The 21,633-nt window shown below is 39.8% G+C and overlaps 1 protein-coding gene and 1 long non-coding RNA gene across 4 annotated transcripts in view; one reads left to right on the top strand and one right to left on the bottom strand.

Moving 5' to 3' along the window:
• FRMD6 (FERM domain containing 6) overlaps positions 1-21,633 on the bottom strand; it is a 230,726-nt gene that overhangs the window by 130,942 nt on the left and 78,151 nt on the right. The window lies entirely within an intron of this gene.
• LOC118971972 (uncharacterized) overlaps positions 7,299-21,633 on the top strand; it is a 91,234-nt gene continuing 76,899 nt past the window's right edge. The window contains exons 1-2 of the long non-coding RNA XR_005060721.2: positions 7,299-7,999; positions 16,095-16,169. This is a non-coding gene — a long non-coding RNA (uncharacterized lncRNA). The remainder of the gene's footprint in view (positions 8,000-16,094; positions 16,170-21,633) is intronic.

Here is a 21,633-nt window from a genome sequence, read left to right on the forward strand (position 1 = left end):
TTGTAATTCTACATCTGTTTCTTGCCTTTCTCATCTTGGTTACAGCACTCTGCAAGAGTCAAAAGGATTTCAGAAATCAGCTACATGGGAGTTGTCTCGATCCCTGTTGATAAATAAATTATGTCCCAATTACGGATGCTCTTCTGAAATATGTTACTGAATGAAGAAAAAAAAAATAAGCCCCTGAGCTTCAGCATATCTGATTTTGCTATTCCATGTAATAATTGTCTGTGTTCAAGTAACTTATTCCCTTTGGCAATTCAAAGTAGAGCTTGAGGTAAGAAAATGGGAAAAATACAACCAAATTGTCTTCTTGTTTATAACCTTTCTGGTGAAAAAAGTGAGAGTGCTATAATTGTAAAATTAGAACACTAACAATGTCACCTTGAATTTATAAAACACGGGGGTTTTCAGATCTGTGACGTCAAGTCTTCTGATAACTTGGGTTCTTTTAGGTGAGCACAGTCGGGAATCTGTGCGTTGGCTGGAGATGAGGCCCGCATGGGGAGATGAAATGGGGACCACGACTCCGGAGTCCCTCTCCAAAGCCTGAGCACCTGGCGGGTCACTCAGACACCAGTGAGACTCGGAAGGGAACCGCCCATGTGCAGAGAAGCAGGAGGGCCTTAAGGACATTTGTTTCAGCATTTAACAAAGAGAATTTTATCTGGAAGGTCATTTGTCATTCAGAACCTGACCGGCAAGCTTGAAAAAAAGAGCCCCTGAGAGTGACTGAGTGGGCTTAGGCTCCGAGACGCGGCAGCAGCGGGTCCGACTACCTTCCCCGCACCCGACCAACTGTCTCAGCTCCTCCCCAGACCTCGTGGGCTTTCATGGTGGGGATGAGGGGATGAAGGGAGGGTGGCTCTCGGGCTGCCATCTGTGTCTGTGCCTACGGATTATATCGTTGATTTCTGTTTGGTTGTGTTGTTTGATTTGGTTGTTCCTCTTTTATTCTTTCTCTTCTCTACAGCAAAGCTATTTTTCTTCTCACTCTCTTTTTTTTAATCCTTCACTAGCTGAAGACACAGAAGAAGAGCTGAAGGAAATTCAAAATAAGGCATTTTCCACTAGGAGAGAAGGGGATGACAGAAAAGGGCTTCTTTCTTTTCTTCAAACTGCATATTAATATTAACAGCAAAAGTCAGGGACAGCAGCCCTCTATTTTCAGAGGCTTCTTTGTTTCCAGACCCCAGTCTCTCCTCTCATTGTTCTCCAAAATTGTCCCCAGGTTTAGGGGCACAGTGGCCTTAGGAAGCTGCCCCCCTTTCAGAGACCTCCTAAAACCCACAGCAGGTTTGTGTGTGAGTCCTTAGAGCTCATTGGGTCTGGAATCTCTTTACCCCTTTCACAAATAACAACTCACATCTATTACTTAGAGAACACTTACTATATATCAAAGAATGTCTAGGTATTTTGCATCTATTAGTTCATTGTTTCTTTGTTAAGTAAGCACTATTATTAAGCCCATTTTACAGATGAGGAAACTGGGGGCACAGACAGGTTCAGTACTTATACAAGATAGCCTTCTGGAAAGTGTCAGAAGTACCACTCCTCTTTACACACCCACATTCTAGCCAAATTTACTGTGTGCGCCCTAGATCTTCTGTCTACTGCCTCTGCTCATCCTACTTCCCTTAAAAACCTTTGTCTGAAAAGCTGCCCCACCAGGCCCCACCCCCAAGCTCGGAATTGTCCAAGTCCCACCTATCTGTCAGGGCCCAGGGCACATACTACCTCCTCCAGAGGGCCTCTCCTAATGCATTCAGCTGGAGTCAGTCTCCTTATTCTGAAATAATATTCAAAGGACTTTAATTGTGCTGTGTGGCACGTTCTATGTTCTGCCCTGTACCCTAATGATTTATATGCACTTTCTATCTTTAAAAACACAAAGTAACCACTCTAAGGTGTGATACTCTAAGGTAAGATCTGATTTACCTCTGTTCCTCCATACCACTCAGCTCATTCACTGGCATACAGCAGACAGCAGTATCTACTGCTGTATTTATCACATGGCAGGAAAATGCCTGAATGAATATGTACTCCATAGGTTATGTTACATATGAATGAATTTCCTCTTTTACATATTGCAGTTAAGCTCACTGGACATATTAAACACATATTCACAAAAGAATATTTAGATGTCAGACAAATGCTATGCAATTTTTCCTGAGGGGGAAAGCGACTAAGTGGTGTACAAACCTGCCACAACAGAGCAAGAAATCTGCAGGCCCCCAGGTGGATGGACAGGGTTCTGTCTGCCCCGATGAACCAGAGGTCACATTGCTTCTCCCAATCTCCTGTGTGGAAGAAAGAGTTTCTGTCTGCTCTCTGTGCTACCCCTGCCCTTTCCGGGCCCATGAACTCTTGAACCAGGGCAGTGGGGCTCTGCTTAGGATGCCTCTCTCATCCACCAGCGTGCCCACATGGCAAGCCTTGCTCCCAGGCCACAAAAGCGTCACTGCTTAACCATGAGCCTTGGGGCTCAGCCACGGCTCAGGCCACTACCCTCAGGGTGCAAAACAATTCCCCCCTTGTATAACGTAGTGCATTGAAAAAGTTATTATCAATGACACTTTGTAACTTAAGCCACATGGGCAACTTATGAAGGAGTCTATATTTCCTTCTAATTTTCATGTAAGCAACAGGAAAAACAGGCAGAGAGAGGAGGGCACACAAAATATTTTGATCCAGTAATGTAGCAGGATCTTACATAGTATCAGTTTAAAATATAGGTTTAAATCACCTCCCAAAACCATATTTAAACTTTTTAGATACATTCACTGAAGTCAGTAAAGTGAGAATTCTTGATTCTGGCTATGTAGCGAATTCTCTGAGGAGTTTAAAATACACACACACACACACACACACACACACACACATACATGAACACATACACACTGGGCTCTCCCACTGGAAATTCCACAATTTAAAAAAGCTTCATAGTTGAGTCTGATGTGAAGTCTACTTGAGAATTACTGGGACAAAAGAAGACATGAAACTAATGCGCAGCACTCAGTCCCAGGCCTTGTTGCTCACTGGCGTTGCTTTTTAATCCAAAGGGCAAAAGAGGAACATCAGTGAAAACATTAGATCTGCAAACAGCAAGACTTACAATATTTCACAGCTACAGAGAACAGTGGGTAGTTATGATTTCACCACCAGTAGAAGTAAAGCATTTTTCACAAGTACAAATGAAAATGCATATAAAACCATACAAATGCTATAAGAGAATTCTAAATTCAGGATTGTGGGACTTATATTCCATTCACATTCAAATTCAAATACCATTACTTAATTATTGGCAATATTTTAGCATTAAAATCAAAATGGTGAAGACCTATTTATTATTGTCTGAGACTTTATGGAAAGGAAGCCATTTATTGAAAAATTTTAATGAGCCTTTCTATTAAAAAGCTAGTGCTTTCTATTCTATAGCATGTAATGATCTATAATATCTTCAGTTTACCCTGATTAATTGCCTTTTCTATAAAACAGAAGGTTCTCCTCTTGCATTTGATTTGGCAGGTGACCTGGATTTGATGCTATTGGGAGTCATTCTATGTTCTCCTCTCTAAATACTCTTTTTCTCTCCAACACTTCACTCCAGGGGTGAATCTTCACACTGTTAAAGACACTTTTATAGTTCTGTTCACCCTGGAAGCATGTTTTGTTCTCATTCTTCCTAATCAAAAATATTTATCAGTCTCATGTTCCATTATTCCAGAGTATCCTATACTGGGGACAGTCTCTGTTAGGAGAAAGTCAAAATGTTTTACAATCTAATCTAGAGAACAGGAGCTAAAAATATCTGTTTTCCACAAATACGAGTCCATGAGGATCTTCTGGCAATAATGCCTAAAACTGGAACTCTAAAAGGTGGAACTTGGGGCTCTCAGAATGAGGGGACTGATGTAGCTTTCACAAGACAGGTCTTTCAGAAACTCTCAAATCCTATTTTATAAGCACCTACCTAGTCTGCCTATTCCAAGAACCCTGGTTTACTCGTCCACATGGACACCAGGGATAAAATGGGGCTAGTGATGCCAAGACTGCAAAAATACCCACAAATGTCTGCTGCCAGTTTCCAACACAATTCAGGGCTCCCTTGCTCTCCTGCAGAGGCTGGCTTAGCCAAAGTTAACCGACCAGTGGATGGTTCTCTCTCTTCTGCACAGTGCTGGCAGCACTTTCCCTGCCAGTGCCTTCTCCAAAGGAATGAATGAAAATTCAAAACACTCAATTTTGGTTCTGTTTAACAGCTCTGGACAAAGTCCTGCCACTTGTAATTGACAGGGACCCTTCTCACTATTTCCCATTTCCAAGGGTAATAGAGGGTGAAAGTAGAAGAGTGAAAACATGTACTCACTTCCTGTTCTTAGTGAATCTCTGGAAGAGGTAGAAGAAATGCCCTGAGTTCATCTAGTTTCCATCAGCAATTCGCTCTGGTAGTCTCATTTCACACAGCCTGTCTCACTGTCCACCAAAGCTCATCTGTGTATGCCAGGCCATTTGGCCCTATCTTTGGTTCAGAAGTATGGTGATTCTGTTCTTGGGAAGGAGGAAGGGAAATTTTGTAGAAGCAGAGAGCTGGACTTTATAAATTTTTATTAAACATATTTCAAAGTGTCATCTTTAATTTTGTACTTAAAATATCTAACAAGTCTTCTGGTATCCAGAAGTGGAAGTCAAGGTTTAATTAGATTATTCTCTTTGGGAATGAAATCCACAAGCTCTAGGAGGGCAGACAGAATCAACTGGCTTTGCCATCGGAAAGCAGGAGTTCACCGGCTCTGGCACATCCGTGTGCTGACTATGGCCTCCCAAAGGCTGAGGGCAGGGAGCTGAAGAAAGACCATTGACAGGCACCTAAGTTTATGTGTAGCAGCCAGTTGTTAGAGGGTGCTGACACAGTTCTGCAAACAGTCATCTATTTCCCAGTCATGACAAGTACAATTCAATAAGCCTGTAAGGAGAGGAATGTCTATTTAAAAATTTAAAAAGACATTTTTAAATAGGTATGAGGGAATTAAAGATTCTAGATATATTTCAAAATCAGAATTTATTTGTCCTGGTTTTCGTTTGTTCACATTTTTCAGGGAAAGGTGAATGACAAGGTCTCAAAAGGAAGAGAGTCTTTCTTTAGCTGGGTTGAAGCTACACTACAAAAACCCTTCTCTTTGTCAGAATGTAGAATCTGGAGCTGTTGACTGGCAGCATCATAGAGTTCTCTGCTCTGCCCTATTCACCTCCCTCTGGAGGCACAGGCATGGTGACACAAGCCTCAGTTATGTCCCCCTCAGCTGAAGGCAATGAAATAGAATGCAATTTATTAGGATATCATGAAAAATAAGATGGGTTAGATAAAAACTACAGAATGCTCTGTATACTAAACTGAGTGACAAAAATGGCATTTTACACCTGCCATCTCTGCCTACATCCCTCAGCTCCCATGCCTGAGTCTGAGCTGACTTGGAGAGTAAACACATAAAAAAAAATCAGGTGTCACAATCAGGAATGCACAGATTTTGTCTTTCATTGCACATCATGTACTTTTAGCAGAGGTCATACATTTAAAAAAATCATTTGTAAGATACTTAGTTAATTTTTAATGAACATTTAAGAAACAGAAATTGTGGTTTCTACAATCATAACTTTGCTTTTCTATGTATACATAGATTAAGAAATTTACTCCTGTAATCCAAAGAAATGTGTCAAGATTCTGAAGCTGAATCATAGTTACTATGGAAACCAAAAATGTAATATCTTGATTTAAAGCCCTCTAGACTCTCAGCTACTGTGTTGTGTGAAGTGGAAAAAATTTTTATTAAATAAGTAGAAACCCTAAATAATTTTGTATGAAGCTTGTTAAAATATGTTCAAATATCATCTAGTGTGTTCCTTAGTGTTTTTTGGATAATTTTCCCCAGAAACTGCTGACAGGTTTTGAGAGATGGATTAGAAATATTTATTGAGCACCTATTATATATACAGAACACTGTTCAGGTATCCATGGGAGGGGAGGAATAACAACTGATATACAGTCTCTGTACACCAAAAAATTTAATCTCTCTGAGATTAAAAAAAAATCACAGATAATAACACAAATACCTTTATAAAACTACATATTAGCAACAAAGCATCTTAATTGTATTTTGGTTGAGGAGCCCTGAGCCAAGAACACAGGGAGTCAGTCAAGGGTGTCTTACACTCCCAAGGAACCAAATTTTAAAACAAGTTTTTTTGTTGATAACAATTTCTTCTCTGGTTATAAAAGTAGTATGTCCTAACTGTAGAACAATTTGAAAGTAATGAAAATTTTGGAGAAGATAGTTAAAAGCAGTTATAATTCTAACACCTATGCTACTTTTTTGGTGTATTTTCATCTAGTCATTTTTTTCAAAAGAGATAAAGGTACAGGTAGTTGTCATTCTGCATGACAGTGTGTGATTGTACAAGTGACCATGCGAGGCAAAATCATGCAAAGTCATTTTAATAATCATTGGGGGAAATCCAATTGTTCTGTGACCTTTAAAATTTTTGGTCAAAGCATTAACAACTCTCTTACTGTTGGTTATAAATGTACAGGGAAATAGAAGATAGGAAAGTTAATATCTAATTAAAAATATTAGAAACATTGAGAATTAAAGTGTTTTATTTCTTTATAAAACACAGAAGTAGTTTGAGTACTGCTTGTCTATTTTTCACTGTATAAGTTATTATACAGAGCAATCATTTTTTCTATACGTTGGCAAATTGTCATATTCTTTTCTAAGTCTAGGTCAGCTTCCAATATTTTAACTTTTGCATTTCAATGATGCAAAATATCTGAGAGTTCCTTTAAAGTAAAGTGGTGTTTTTTTTGCTAGCATCACTTCCTCTGGGACGTTTCCCCCTTTTCCCTCCCAAAGACTTATCTCGTTTGTCAGCTTTGCTTCCCCAAGTTCCTCAGCTCTCCATCTAATCTCTCTAACAGTGGTAATGTCAGCCTCCCCAAATCAGCTACTACTTCTCTAACTCCATTTACATGGATTCAAATTTCACTTTGCTGTTACCACTTTTCATTTCTTTGCTGTACTCTCATCATTGTTGACCAAATTCCCCTTTCAAATGCCATGTGGATATATTACTCAGAGACAAGGGGGCAACACAGTCATACCCTTTGCAGTCTGTGGTGAACTGAATAATAAATGTGCAGTGACCAGTGATGAACAGACTTGGAAAGAAGTGATGTGATTGGTTATTGATCATGGTATGCATCTGTCATTAACACAGTGATGGACTGAATTGCTAGCAATGAATTTTTGCTTTATGCAGTAACTCAGAGTTAATATATTGGGGTAACAAACTTAAACTGTATTGTTGAGAGACTGCTATTATTTAACTAACCCATGGTAACTGAGATTCATGTATATCAAGCTTGTACAAAGCATGGACTGATTGTGTGTATATGTATTTTTTAATTAGTTTTTTACAAAATTGAAGTCATAAATATACAATTTTGTACCTTGCTTTTTTTTTAACTTAGCATTATATCATAATATGTTAACAGTTTCCAGTAATATTGTAGAGTAATGTATGCAATTGGAAAAATAGTAAAGGAATGGTAAAATGAGAGCTATGGATTGGCAAAGAGTGACTTACTGCCTAGTGAGACGCAACATGGGGAATGGCACAGCGATTGGCTGCTTCATGTTGTTACACTGAGAACAAGAAGATTAATTTGGCTAAGACACAGGATCTATGTTAGAATAAAAGTGACAATAATGTCCAAAAGCCCACTTGCCATGTTTTAAAAATAGTAATAGTAATAGCTAACATTTATCAAGTATGTACTGTAATCTGAGTACTTTTCAGACATTATCTGACTTAATCTTCCCATCTGAGTTGCAGTCATCCCCACGTCACACAGGATGACACTGGAGCTCAAGGAGGTCACTGTGTTTGCCGCAGATCACATGGCTGTATGGCAGAGCCAGCAATGAAACCGAGTAAAATGGTGAGTCACATTTGTCCACCTGGAATACATTGCCCTGGGCAGCTTGATGACTTCCAACCAGCTAAATCACTTCTTCTCCAGAATTTTGGTCCCTTCCTATATTTGGATCAGACCTTCGGAGACAGCTCCATTTTGCCTGAGGGGCAAATAAATAATCACCATTTTAAAAGATGAGTCTGTAAGCAAATTTTCCTTTACCTCTCTCTGACCTTTGTAATTGAACTTTATAGACCTCTTTTAATTAGAGAATTATAATTACTGTTATTATTTTGAAAATATACAAGTCTAAGATTTTTCAGAGCGCTTCTGAACCACACTGTCTATATGCTTATCTTACAATGTAAATGCTGCTGCATAAATCAAGTCCTTCAGACACAGTGGGCCCACAAGGGTCCACCTTTCTTGGGTGATTTTAGCAGTTCTTCTGGGATTTATAATCCTTACAAATTTACAAGTCCTTGTAAGAAAATGTCTGGGTAAGAACAAGAACACAGCCTCCAAAACTGTGAGAGAATAAATGCTTGTGAGAGAGTATTTTGCTTCCAATAATAGCCAAATGGCTAGCAAGCATTTAAAGACAAAAAAAAAAAAGAAGAAGAAGAAGAATAGACAGGACCCAAGAGACTAGCCCTGAGAAATGCAACTTGAAAAATAGGTCTCTGAGAGTCAAATGTTTGGAAAATTCTAGACACTATACCTCTTCTTTGGAGTATCATAATACTCTCTGAAAGTCATTTCTTATAGATAAGAAACATTTTTTAATTTTTATAAACCAATTGTTTCCACATGAGAAATTCAACATCAATAAAGTATTTTGCATTTTTTTGACTTATCAATTATTAATATTCTTGATGACTGAGCTTCTATGGAACATAGTTTGAGAAATGCTGGGCCCCGGCCATGGATAAATTTGGGTATAAATAGTTAATTCTCTATTTAAACCCAGCTATTTCCTGTCCCCGAGCCTGGGGCTAGAGGGACAGTGACAGGAAATACACTGGGAATGGGAATGACTGACCTCTCTTACTGAATGAAGTAATAGCAGTTTTCAAACCACAGTGGTGTTTTGTGTGTTTGAAGTGAGGGGTGTAAGACTGAGTGGATGGGGTTCTGCTCCTCCTTACTCTCCATCTGAACAGCTCTGCTTTCCTCTGCCTTGGATATTGAGGGTTCTTATGTGGTTTCATTTGAAAAATTGTCAAGGTTCCATTGGCTAAGCAAAACAGAAACAAAAAATTTAAAACCAACAATAAAAAACAAAACAAAATCGGTGGTTTAAAACCCATACATGAGCAAAAATCCAGAAGTGATACTTTATATGACCTTCTACACTTAACCTCTCGGACATGTGGCTAGGCACTGAATATTGGTGTCCTCCTAAAATCCAAAACAAGCAAAAAACCCAAAACATACTTGAAGTGCTGCTAATCCCTAATGTAATGGCATTTGGAGGTGGGCCCGTTGGGAGGTAATTGGGATTAGATGAGGTCATGAGGGTGGAGCCCCCATGATGGGATTAGCGCCCTTATAGAGGAAGAGAGCAGAAATCTCTGCCTTGTGAAGATACAGCAAGAAAGCGGTCATTTGCAAACCAGGAAGTGGGCCCACACTAGACAAAGCAGCGCCCTCTCTGGTGCCTTGATCTTGGACTTCCCAACCTCCAGAATAAATGCTCGTTGTTTAAGCCACCCAATCCATGGCTTTTTGTTATATCAGCCTGAAATAAGACACGAGGCTTTCCCATCTGTGAAAGGGGAATAATAATACCAGAAGTATTCAAAAAGAGTTTTTAGAGAAAAAAAAAGGAGGTTTATACTAAATTTAAGGTAGAATGGGAGAAGGTAAAGAAGGATGGAAGGAAAAGTGAGTATCATTCTTTGGCTGCCCATTGTCTGAATCCCTTCCAGTGTTTGCTGAGAGGCCAACTGGGTGTTCCCACTGGGGGCTTAATATTGGAGTAACACAGAGAAGCCTGGACAGTGCAAGGTTGGTTTCAGTGTTGATGACAACCACTGTTCAGTGGCAACTGCACCAGCCATGGCACATAGTCTCTAGAGTTGGCAGTGCCAGGCCAAGCTGTTTATATGACATGAGAATTGGGCTGTGAGCTTTCTTTGTTTCCTATCTCGCTCCTGAGTCTGGTTCTCTGACCTTCCCATAGAGTCAGTAAGCTTCTTTGTGTCCTTCCATTGACTTCCTTGCAGCTTGGATTAGCCAGAACTCTTTCAATTGAGAGGCTTGACAAGCACAGACAGTGGCATACCAGCATGGAGGTGAGCGCAGGATAGGACAGTGGTAGCTTTAGGAGATCTAAGGCTCTCCACTAAAATCTGATGTACAGGAAATGGGAGAACTAGAACCCCTGTTTGGGTCCTACTCCCGTAGATCCTGGAAGGTATTTCAGCAGAAGGCAGTTTTTCTTCCCCTGTATTTATAATTTATAATTTTTATTACATAATAGAGACCTGTAGAACACTTTCTTATTTGAAACTTCTCCCTGTGCTTAGTTTTGTTAGGATTTAATGAAAAATCATCTTTTAAAATGTCTAAAACCAAACTAGAAGAGAACATGTGAAACAGCAGAGTAATATGGACAATAGGCATGCCAGAGAACACACTGAAAAGAAGGATAATATGTATGAAAAATCATCTGCTGGAATTCTGACCCAAACAGCCTTTGTTCCTTGGGGACCAGGGGTGTTACTTTGCATCTTGCAGAAAACCTAAGCCTTGCCTTTTTCTGCTGGACCCAAGGAGGAGGAATGCAAATGCCACTGCAGTTAAAATTGGTCAGAAGAGCCTCAAGATTACCTTCACGGATGGGGCAGTCATGACTCTGGTGTCATTTGCACAGTCCCATAGAGATTTGGGGGTTGTCATTGCCGCCTCATCTGTATTTCTAGAGAACTCAACTCACTCTACTTTTAAAATTTAGCAGCAGATAAAACCAACAGCTGTATGACATTCAAGATGAAATGAAAACAATGAGATTATGGTTTGCCTGCCATTTGCTCTGATGGCTTCTAATGCTGGACATCACCTGTCATCCACCACCAGCAATAACTTGGTTGAGTTATTAAGCCAACAACAAGATCTCACCTTGTTTAAGAATCTTTATGTTCTCAAACATTCATAATTCATAATTAGGGTGTATTCATAATTAGGTATAGCTTTATAGTCACCTCCTTAGTTATATGGAAATGCATACACCCCTGTTACAGCTTGGAGGATGTTGGAGTCATGGCAGCAATAACAATAATAGTGAGAGTCAGAGTTTACTGAGCACAAACTGTGTGCCAGGTACTATCTTTCCAAAGATTTATAACCTTTAATCCTTACAACAAGCAAGATAGGCACTGATACTCCTATTTTATAAGTGAGGAGACCAAGACTAAGAGGTGTTACATGATCCAAAATCACATCACTAGTAAATGTGGGGACTGGATTTGAATCCAGGTCCACCTGTCATTTGCTTTTAATCCCTGTCAGCCCTGCTTCAGGAGCAAAGAATTTACTTTTGAACATTTAGCTACATGAACTTCAGAACAAAGGGATCTGCATAATCTGAGTGTTCTTAGGTAAAAGCTATATGGCCTAATCACAATGTTATGTTGTGAAATTACATGAAAATGGCAAAAGGAGTCAATCCCCCACCCCTTCCCCTACCCCATGAGCAAACTTGGGTTGTGTGTTTATGTGTGAGGGTGAAGGTGGTTTCCTGGGAGGGACTTAGAAGTGGTGAGGAGCCAGGGGGCCTAGGGTGACCTTTGCTGGAGAATCAGAGGGAGTTTCCTGTGATGAACAAAACGTGCTAAGGTTCAAAGGGCAGCCACAGGGAATGAGGTGTCTGGTGGGGAGGAAGAATTCCATCTCTTCAGGCTGTCACAGAGAAAAAACACCCTGAACCACAATGGAGCAGAATGGAACCATGGAATAGCAACAACCATAGCTACCGTCCATTGTTTGATGCATATACACTCTTTTCTAAGTGGTTCGCATGTATTAATTTATTTAATGCTCACATTATTGCTAGAAGGTAAATACTGATCATAGTATCATTTTATGGAAGAGGAAACTGGGTCACAAAGAAGTTAAGCAACTTTCCCATCATGTTAAGTAAAGAGCTTAAAGCAGGATTCCAGCACACATTTGCCTTCAGAGCTCACGCCCTTTACCACCACATGGTTCGGCATCTGAGGGACGTGAGCACACAGGCTGACTGGCACCAGGAGAAACCACGAAGCAGAAGACCAGGATGGCAGACACAATGGATATCAATTTGAATTTCATCTCAGTGTCTTGTCAAAGACTTGCTCACACACTGATGATGGTGGCAGCTACTTAATGAAAGACTTGCAGAGGGCTTTGGAACCTGATCGCCATGCTACAGAATGTACCACATGGACGTTATGCATAATAAGTCACCTCACTCTCATGGGTACTAAACCTGAACTGATGATGTCTCTGCTCAAGTAGCATCTTTGTCCCATATACTTATTTCCATCAAAGCAACAGCAACTTGGAGGCCCTGGCTCTTCTCCTTTCCCTCATTAGTGATATCCAGTCACGTTCACAGAAAACTTATCATCTCCACTGAGCCCAGGCAATAATGCCTCACAGGTCACCCTGCCTCTGTCTGTCCCTTCTAAACTGAACCAAATGCCTCTGCCAGGCGAACCTTCCAGAGTGACCTGAAACATTGGAAATGGCATTAAACAATGAGTACAGCTATGCTGTGTTCCAGCTCATTTACTAGGGAAGTGACACTTGGAGTCATGTCAGCCCTCAGGATCTTTAGATTACACAATTATAAAAGGAGGAGTTGGAATTGATTCTTTCCGAGGTCCATCCAGTACAGTAATTATATGAATGCATGAAATGAGCCAATTCTTTGCTTTTGTACTTGCCTATAGATTTCTCTTCAAACTTCTAAGCCTGGTGCTCAAGGCCGTATATGAAAGTTTTCTCACACCATTTTGCAAGACAGTCATTCTATCATACCATATTCATTTCCAAACTCCAGCTTTCCTTCCTGTACATTCAATTCCACTCTCTTCACAGGCTAAACCTCAGGCCATCATCAACATTCTGTTCAAGAACTGTACCTTCCCCTGGCAGCTTCCCTGAGTGACTGCAGGCTGCAACATTTTAATTCTACATACATAAAATGTATGTATATTTATGTAGGCAGCAGCCAAAGAGCTTGGACTATGGAGCCAGACTACCTGGATTTAAATCCTGGCTTTGCTATTTACTAGCAGCTAGCTAGCTAACCTCTCAATGTCTCAGTTTTACCATGTGTAAAACAGGATCATAAGAGCAGCTACTTGGCAAAATTATTTTGAGCATTAATATATGTGTTAACATATGTAAAATACATAAGAGTTTCAGGCACATAATAAATGCTATATAAATATCTATTATTATTACAACTAAATTTCTCACACTTTAAACAAGTCTTAGAATTTAATTGTCTCATGCATGTGGATATTGTCTCCTCAGCTCAATAGCAAGAATCTCCACTTTCTCTATTTTTTTCATGTCCTGTCAAACAACTGGTTCTTAATAAATGCTTTGAATGAACGTATGGGATTAAGTAAATGAGTGAAGAAAATGAAAGAGTTATTATCCATACTCAACAGGAAGAAGATGATTTAAAGACCACTTGTATGTAATTCTGGAGGACAGAGCCCAAGCACACCTGACTTCTTTCATGTACTGCCTAACAGTTTACTTAGTTTGTAAAGATGGATATCTTACTGTAACATGTTTTGCAGGGGGATACTAGATCAGGAAAACAAAATGAGAATAAAGATCCACCCAACTTCAACTCTATATCTGTGAGCATTTTTGACTTTCAGGACAAGCTGGTTCATAGGAGGCATCTCACTACGACTTTGAGAACTGATAGTTCTTCATCTGTTTTGAAGAAGAACCACATTAATTCCTCATGATGGATCAAAAGATAGGAAAACAACAACAAAGCACAAGTGGGAATTAAAAAATATAGCTCTTGAGTATCAACATAAGTCTTTGATGACAACTTCTTTTTTAAAAAGAAATGGTTTCCTTTTACCACGAAATGCCTAATTTTAAAATTGAGGCATCGGTTTCAGATCACTCAGGGCCCCTTTGTCGCTGTGTTATTACCAGAACACTGGAGTAGTTGATACAGCTGACCCCACCAGCGTCAGGGAGTGGATGGAGGGTGAAGGAAGAGGACCTGGGATTGGGCTTGAGAAGGGAACCCAGAGCATGGCCACTACAGCTCTTCTTCCAGACAGACACCCGAAGGCAGTCTCCACCCTATGCAACTTCAAACCGTTTTGGATTGGCAAACCAAGAGGTTTATGATGTGAATAAACATAATAAAGACCCTGCAGCTGCAGCCACTGTCTTCTCCTTAATTTCTTGGTTTCTTTCTGAATCTTTATGGCCAAATTTTAAGAGCTGGGATTGAGAATTCTAGTGAGTTTGCTGACACTATATAATTCAATATATAATAAAATGAAAATCCTCTGAAAATGTATATGAATGCCATTATGTTGAGAAGTTATTAAAGGAAAGAGGAGAAAGTAAAATAAAATAAACATTTCCTTATTTAATCGACTTATCTTTTTACTCCTTTTTACTGTGACTTCTAAATATGGTCCAGATGAAATGTGTTTATTTTGTCTTGCACCATCTCAGTATTGTACTGAAAGGGAATTTCATGAATGCTGAGCAATACAAATTTCCTATAAAGCAACCAAACTCCCTTAAGAAATGCTCTGGAAGGTAATTATTCATAGCTTTGTTACATTTATCACCAAGTCAAACCAAATGCCAATGTCAAGTTGCACAGGAAGAGGGTCATGACATCAAACACCTCATCCCACTAAAGGTAAGATGACATGTGCATTCTGTTTTTCAGACCAAGCATAGCTTCTTCAGCCACTTCTTGTTTGTAAGTAGCTCCCTAAGGCTTTTACATAGGCTTTGGAAGAGATATGAGGTCTATAGCAATAGAATGGGTTGGTTACAACTCCTGAAGTGAAAAACTTCAAATAAGGATACTAAAGCTGGAAAAAATTATTTTCTTAAGTGCTGATCCCAAAGAAAAAGATAGGTCATCTAATGGCTCTACCCATCAAGTGGGATGATCAGTGGGTCAGTATCTGAAGTATCTTGAGGGACAAGGCCATTGATTTCATCAAGGTCTCTACTGGATTATGAGATATCTCAAAAACAAAGTAAAACAAAACAAAACAAAGTCAAACAGGCCATTCGCCTTCAGCCTGCCCCACCTCCCCCCAAAGTAAAAATCCAAAACAAAGTCTAATGCCCCTTTCTCTAGAATATTAGAGAATATGACAATCCATCAGAGAATGGCATAGACTTCCACTTTGATGAGTAGCATAACATATTCACAAATACTCACTGGGCCCTGTGCTGGGTGTTTAGGCTAGAAAAATTAACCCACAGCTCCTGCTCTAAAAGAACTTACTGTTTATGAAGATAAAGACTTCATGTCTCAAATGGAACACACATAATCAACTGGGACTTCATATTCATAGCAGAGGATTTTTTAAAAGGTCTTTCACATGCTATGATTCCCATAAGATAATTGTTATTTTATGTCTTTGAAGATGAAATTATTTTTGCACCATGTATAGCTGTCTGGCTCAAACCTCACACATTTAGCAAAAAAAAAAATTATTTCCAGGTTAGAATAATTTGTAAGTTTCTTTTGCTCAATTGAACTTTTATGAGCACAGCACAGACTCGCTGAATCCTGGAAACACATTAGGATGCAATGTTAAGAATTTGACAAGTATCTGGAGAAACTGGGCTTTAACTTAGCATTTTATTGCCTCCTCACAAAATGAACCCACTAGAGATACAGACATATGAACTTAAGGATTTATAGCCATCAAAATATTTTCTATGTTTTTCTACAGTGTGTTTGTTTTGCTTTAAGTGTTCAAATTGTTATTTAACCCATAAGATATGTGCCATAAACTTTCAAAACATGAGAATTTCTCTAGCTGGGGAGAAAAGAGAATGATTATAAAACTTCCTGGAGAAGACTCACTTTGTTTAATTTCCCCTCTAGACTGTGAGCAACCTGAAGGTGAGGAATGCCTTACTCATCTCTGTCACCTACATCTGCTTCAGGACCAGGGATATGGTAGGTGCCCCCAAACCATCTGTTGAATGAATAGATGAGTGACGGATGGATGAATGTCTAGGCCATGAAGGAAGACACATAAGTAAGGAAAGATGGCAGAGAGGTGGAGGAGGAAGGTGAAGCATTTATGCAGTCTGTGGAGTATGGGAGGATGTGTGTCAGGGGAACAGCAGCAAGTTAAGTGGTATTCGTATAGTTGACTGAGAAGGTATGATGGTAGAGAAGGCTGCATAGAGGCATCTACTTCCCGTGGTACTGTGGCAGCTAGTTTATCATTTCCACATTTTCTTTTATCTAGTTTTTGAAGGCCACACTAGCTCATGCCCCATTAATAGGATTTGATTTCCATGGGTTTAAAGAAGGCTGCCTTTTGTATCCATCATATCAAACTGAGTGGTCTGTATACTGTACAATTTCAGAGAGCACCCTCCACATGCAAAACTATATGTGTCAGCCCTGTGCTCTCTGGATCTCACTGTATGTATAATGGAATATAGTTACAAATTTACAGACATTCTGAGAAAGGCAACATGTTGGGAGACACTTAGCTATCCTCTTTATCCACTGCATATTCCTTGAGATCAAATGATACTTCTATTTTCCCCCAGTTGTGAGAGTTATACTGTAAAAACAAATTGTGCTATTTTTTGTGTTGCTCCCACATTCTAACTCTCAGTAACCAACAGGTACTTGCTTTGGACCCTTCTATAGTAGATGGAGTTCTGATGTTGGAATGCTTGGGTTCCAGTCCTGGCCCCCTCATTTCCTGTGTGATCTTGGGCAAGCTACTTTGCTTCTCAGTGCCTGAGTTTTCTCAGTCATAAAATAAGAGGAATAAGAGCTTCTTCCTTATAGGGTTGATGTAAGAAATAATTAAAACATTATTTTCTATGTAAATTATTTAGACAGTGATTGGAACCCAGGGAGTGCTCACAGGTGTTAGCAATTAGACTGCTTAAATAATTATTGCTAGTACTGGACAACCGGGTTTGGTCTGCTGGGCAGAACTCCTCCTGAGCACCTACAGCTGGAACTACCAATCTAGGGCTCACCCCTTTTCAGTAAGTAGTCAGATATCCATGCTCTTCCCAGGCTACTCATTCCAGGAGAGTCAGCCAGACCATCACCCAAATGTGAGTTGGTATGTCACAATATACACACATACTCCAGGCACACACACACACTTGGGTTCCCTTCCCTGTCTCTCTTTCTAGTCAAGTCCATTCAAACATAATTGCTGGATTTAAGAGGAAGGTGGGAACTGTGAGGCCCAGGAATATTTCATGCATAAGAGCAGCAGAACTCTGGCACACTATAACAGTGGTTTTTGGCAAAATATGACTGCCAGAAAGGAGAGAGAAGACAAGTTTTGCTGTTTTGAATGGTGGTGAGTGTGTGCATGTGTCAGATTGTAAATGGGGTGGGAATATGTTAGCTCTAGGGAGAGATGTGGAAACCTGATCAAGTTGGTGGTGGGGTCTAGGGTCAGGCAGATAATTAGGGAAAACCCACTGGCAAGTTGAAGACCAGGGTCTGACAATGAGTAAGGAGCCAGGGATCAGAACACTTATTCTCTCACTTAATCATTTACTCATTCATTTGACAAATTATTGTTTTGGGATATGTTGGATGTAGGCAATCAGTAGAGAACAAGGGCCCCAATCGTCATGGAGTTTATTGTCTGATGTAGACGAAACACATTCTCTGGGCAAAGCTGTACCTGAGAAGTAAGTGCAAGGCATTGTGGAGGTTGGGGGGTGGTGTGTGGTCTGGTGAAGGTTTTTGGAGAAAATTTGGTGGTTTCTGGGAACAGCAATAGGATTGATATGGCTGGGTTGCATTGTGGGAGTGGGGTGAGATGAGGGTGGAGAGGTAAATAGGAGCAACATCATGAAGAAACTTCTTAGAATCAAAGGTTATGGAATTTATTCTTGATTTTGAGGGCATTTTGTAGTGTAAGACTTAAATACTAGATTTCAAGGATTAGAATCCAGGGAGGGAAAGTGGGTGGACATTTTCTTAAAAATTATATGGCATATATGAAGAAAACTTAACTGGAATGTTTATTGGAAGGTCCCTCTTCTCTAATGTCATGAGAGGTGAAGGGCTGTCCCTGCCTATAGTGGGGCATTCTGCAAAGAGAAGTGAACATCTTCAGCCCTTCATAGCATCTCTCCTGCTTTAGAGCAATCCTTGTGGCAGCGTAAATGTTTGCTGTGGGTGAGTTTTCATAAAGCTATAAAGAAGAAAAGGAAACCTATTATTTGTTAGCTTCCTGTAGCCATATTCAAATTCCTAAGCCTGGCCATCAAGTTCATCCAACCTCTTCCACCTGAACTCATACCGCTCCCCTGTAGAAATCCTTTCTTCCTGTCAAACGAGTCTCAGAACATGCCATGTACTTCTCTTCTTTGGTGACTCTAATTTAAAGATTTAACCTGTCTCAGACTCAGTTTTTATCCATAAGTTGGGGATAATAATACTTTGATCAGGATGGTATATGGATCACATGTCTCAAAGTATTTAATGCAGTGCCTGGCATGAAAACATAGCTCAGCAAATGTGGTAGTTGCCAATCAAGTGCTAGATCTTTGACCACATGTCACAAACTTCAACACCCAAATGTTTTCACAGTTGGGTACGAGATGAGTGGTAGGAACTGGAGCAAATTGGAAAGGGCATGCCCTGCATGTAGGCAATGAGCATGGAAAGAAACAAAACTAAAAAAGTCAAAACAGAAACTATGCTGAGGATTGCATTTGGCTTAAACCCACCATTTTGTAATCCCTCTGACTTTTGCCTTTTACTTCAGGTTATAAATATCCCTCTTTGTATAATTCTCTTTCAACCACTCTACACACCACTTATGTTTCATGTACTTGGTATTCTTTGTGGTGTTACTGATATTTCAGCATAAATTTTTTGATTCTCAGGATGGTTACTAGAATTAAGTCAAGTTACATATATAAAGTGTCTATTTTAGCTTTATTGTTATCAATAATAACAATAATCTTGTAAATGTCTTAAAATCAGAGACAAGGTCTCTAAGTGTTCCAGGAATCTCTTTCCTGCTTGTTGACTTAGTGAAGAGCAATAATAACAATAATAATGACTACAACTTTTTTTTGGTATCATTAATGTACAATTACATGAGCAACATTATAGTTACTAGACTTCCCCTATTATCAAGTCCCCACCACATACTCCATTACACTCACTGTCTATCTGCACAGTAAGATGCTATAGAGTCACTACTTGTCTTCTCTGTTATATTGCCTTCCCCGTGTCCCCCCAACCTACATTATGTATGCTAATCATAATGACCCTTTTCCCCCATATCCCTCCCTTCCCATCCATCCTCCCCAGTCCCTTTCCCTTTGGTAACTGTTAGTCATTCTTGGGTTCTGTGAATCTGCTGCTGTTTTGTTCTTTCAGTTTTTTCTTTGTTCTTATACTCCACAGATGAGTGAAATCATTTGATACTTGTGTTTCTCTGCCTGGCTTATTTCACTGAGCATAATACCCTCTAGCTCCATCCATGTTGTTGCAAATGGTAGGATTTGTTTTCTTCTGATGGCTGAATAATATTTCATTGTGTATATGTACCACATCTTCTTTATCCATTCATCTACTGATGGACACTTAGGTTGTTTCCATTTCTTGGCTATTGTAAATAACCATAGGGGTTACACAAACAAGCCAAAAGAATGACTGGAGGAGGCTCAGCTCTACCCCAATGTGAGCTAAGGATCCACATAAACATAGGGGTGCATATGTCTTTTTCAAACTGGGCTGCTGCATTCTTAGGGTAAATTCCTAGCAGTGGAATTCTTGGGTCAAATGGTATTTCTATTTTGAGTTTTTTGAGGAACCTCCATACTGCTTTCCACAATGGTTGAACTATGGCTACTACTTTTTATGATTAACCACATGATAGGATCTGTTCTGAGTATTATACATGCCTTAACTCATTTTTGCTCATGATAACCCTTGGGGTAAGCTCCAGTAATATCATACCAATTGTAGAGAAGAGGACACTGAGGCATCAAAAGGTAAGTAACTAGCCAAGTGTGGGGAAGTTGGGGTTCCCATGGCCAGGATCCTCACTGAACTTAAACCACCTGATGATGTAACTGGCCTGTTGCTAGGCTACCGCTTTCACACCTTTAGGCAATTAGCTATTATTACACTATATAGAGAGCTCAGCCCAGTGCTCTGGGTGGAAGCAGAGATGCTAGTGCTCCACCTGCCACCAGGAGAACAAGCCGGGTAATAAACCCCTTCACTCCAAAGAAACGTTCTACTGTCATTTCTTTGGTCACACTGAATCCATAGCGAATTTTCCCGGGGCTGAAACCCATTGGTGAGACATCAAGTTATGCGGTTGAGAAATGGAAGAGTCAGGATTGGAACGACTTATGCCCCACAGCCCAGAACTGAACTTCTCTGTATACTCTCTGACGAACTTCTATTCATCCTTGAAGGCCCAGCTCACATGTCACCTCCTTTTCAACTTTCCATTTAGAATTACTTGAGTTGTTCCATCTTCTACTCTCATGTAGCACTTTGAATATGCCCTCCCTATAGCAGTAATCATATTGAACATTACTTCTTTTATGTGTTTGTTTATCTGCATGTGAGTTTCTTAAGAAAGAAACCATAAATTACTCATGGTTGTATACTTAGCAAAGGGTTTAGCACATATCTGACAGGGAAAAATATGTGCTGAGATTTAATTGAACTAGTAGGACCTTACATTTGATATTCACAATGATGGTGGTTATGAGAGAACATAATTGAAAGATTTCAAATGATAAGAACCATAATGTTAAGCTATTGGCTGTTTTTACTATGATTTTATAGTATTTTTGTTATTGTTCTTTTCTGGGTTGGAGTAGCTCCAGTGACTCCTACTGAAGCTGTCTGATTTAACCAGAGGCCCCAGTTCTTTTTAGCTACATGTCTTCTCATTGCATCCCTTTGGAGAAGTACCAGTTCATGGCAGATGTGACTGCCCTGTGAAAGCCATAGAAACAAAGGATGTGTGAAGCCTATCCCAGTCAGCAACAATTGAATATTTCACCAGAGGTTACACAAACAAGCCAAAAGAATGACTGGAGGAGGCTCAGCTCTACCCCAATGTGAGCTAAGGATCCACATTTTATTATAACAATGCCTTCTGTAGTGCTTTAACATTTACAATCTTCTCCCTTCCATTATTTCATCTGATTCTTACAGTGGCTCACTGGAGTAGTCAGAAGTTCAGTGAAAGGAAGAGGCTTGCCTGGCTGGAAAGAAGGAATGAGGATAAGGACCTCTTTTCCATACAACAATTACACAACACACCAGACAAGATGGTCAGAGTAGGGAATTTGGTATTGGGAGGACCCTGTCCCCATTCTACACAAAGCTGGACTCTGAAGGACTACAAAGACAGGGAAGATTCTGCAGATGATGAAAAATG

The sequence above is a fragment of the Manis javanica genome, chromosome 8 (assembly GCF_040802235.1).
Source record: "Manis javanica isolate MJ-LG chromosome 8, MJ_LKY, whole genome shotgun sequence".
Classification (NCBI taxonomy): Eukaryota; Metazoa; Chordata; class Mammalia; order Pholidota; family Manidae; genus Manis; species Manis javanica.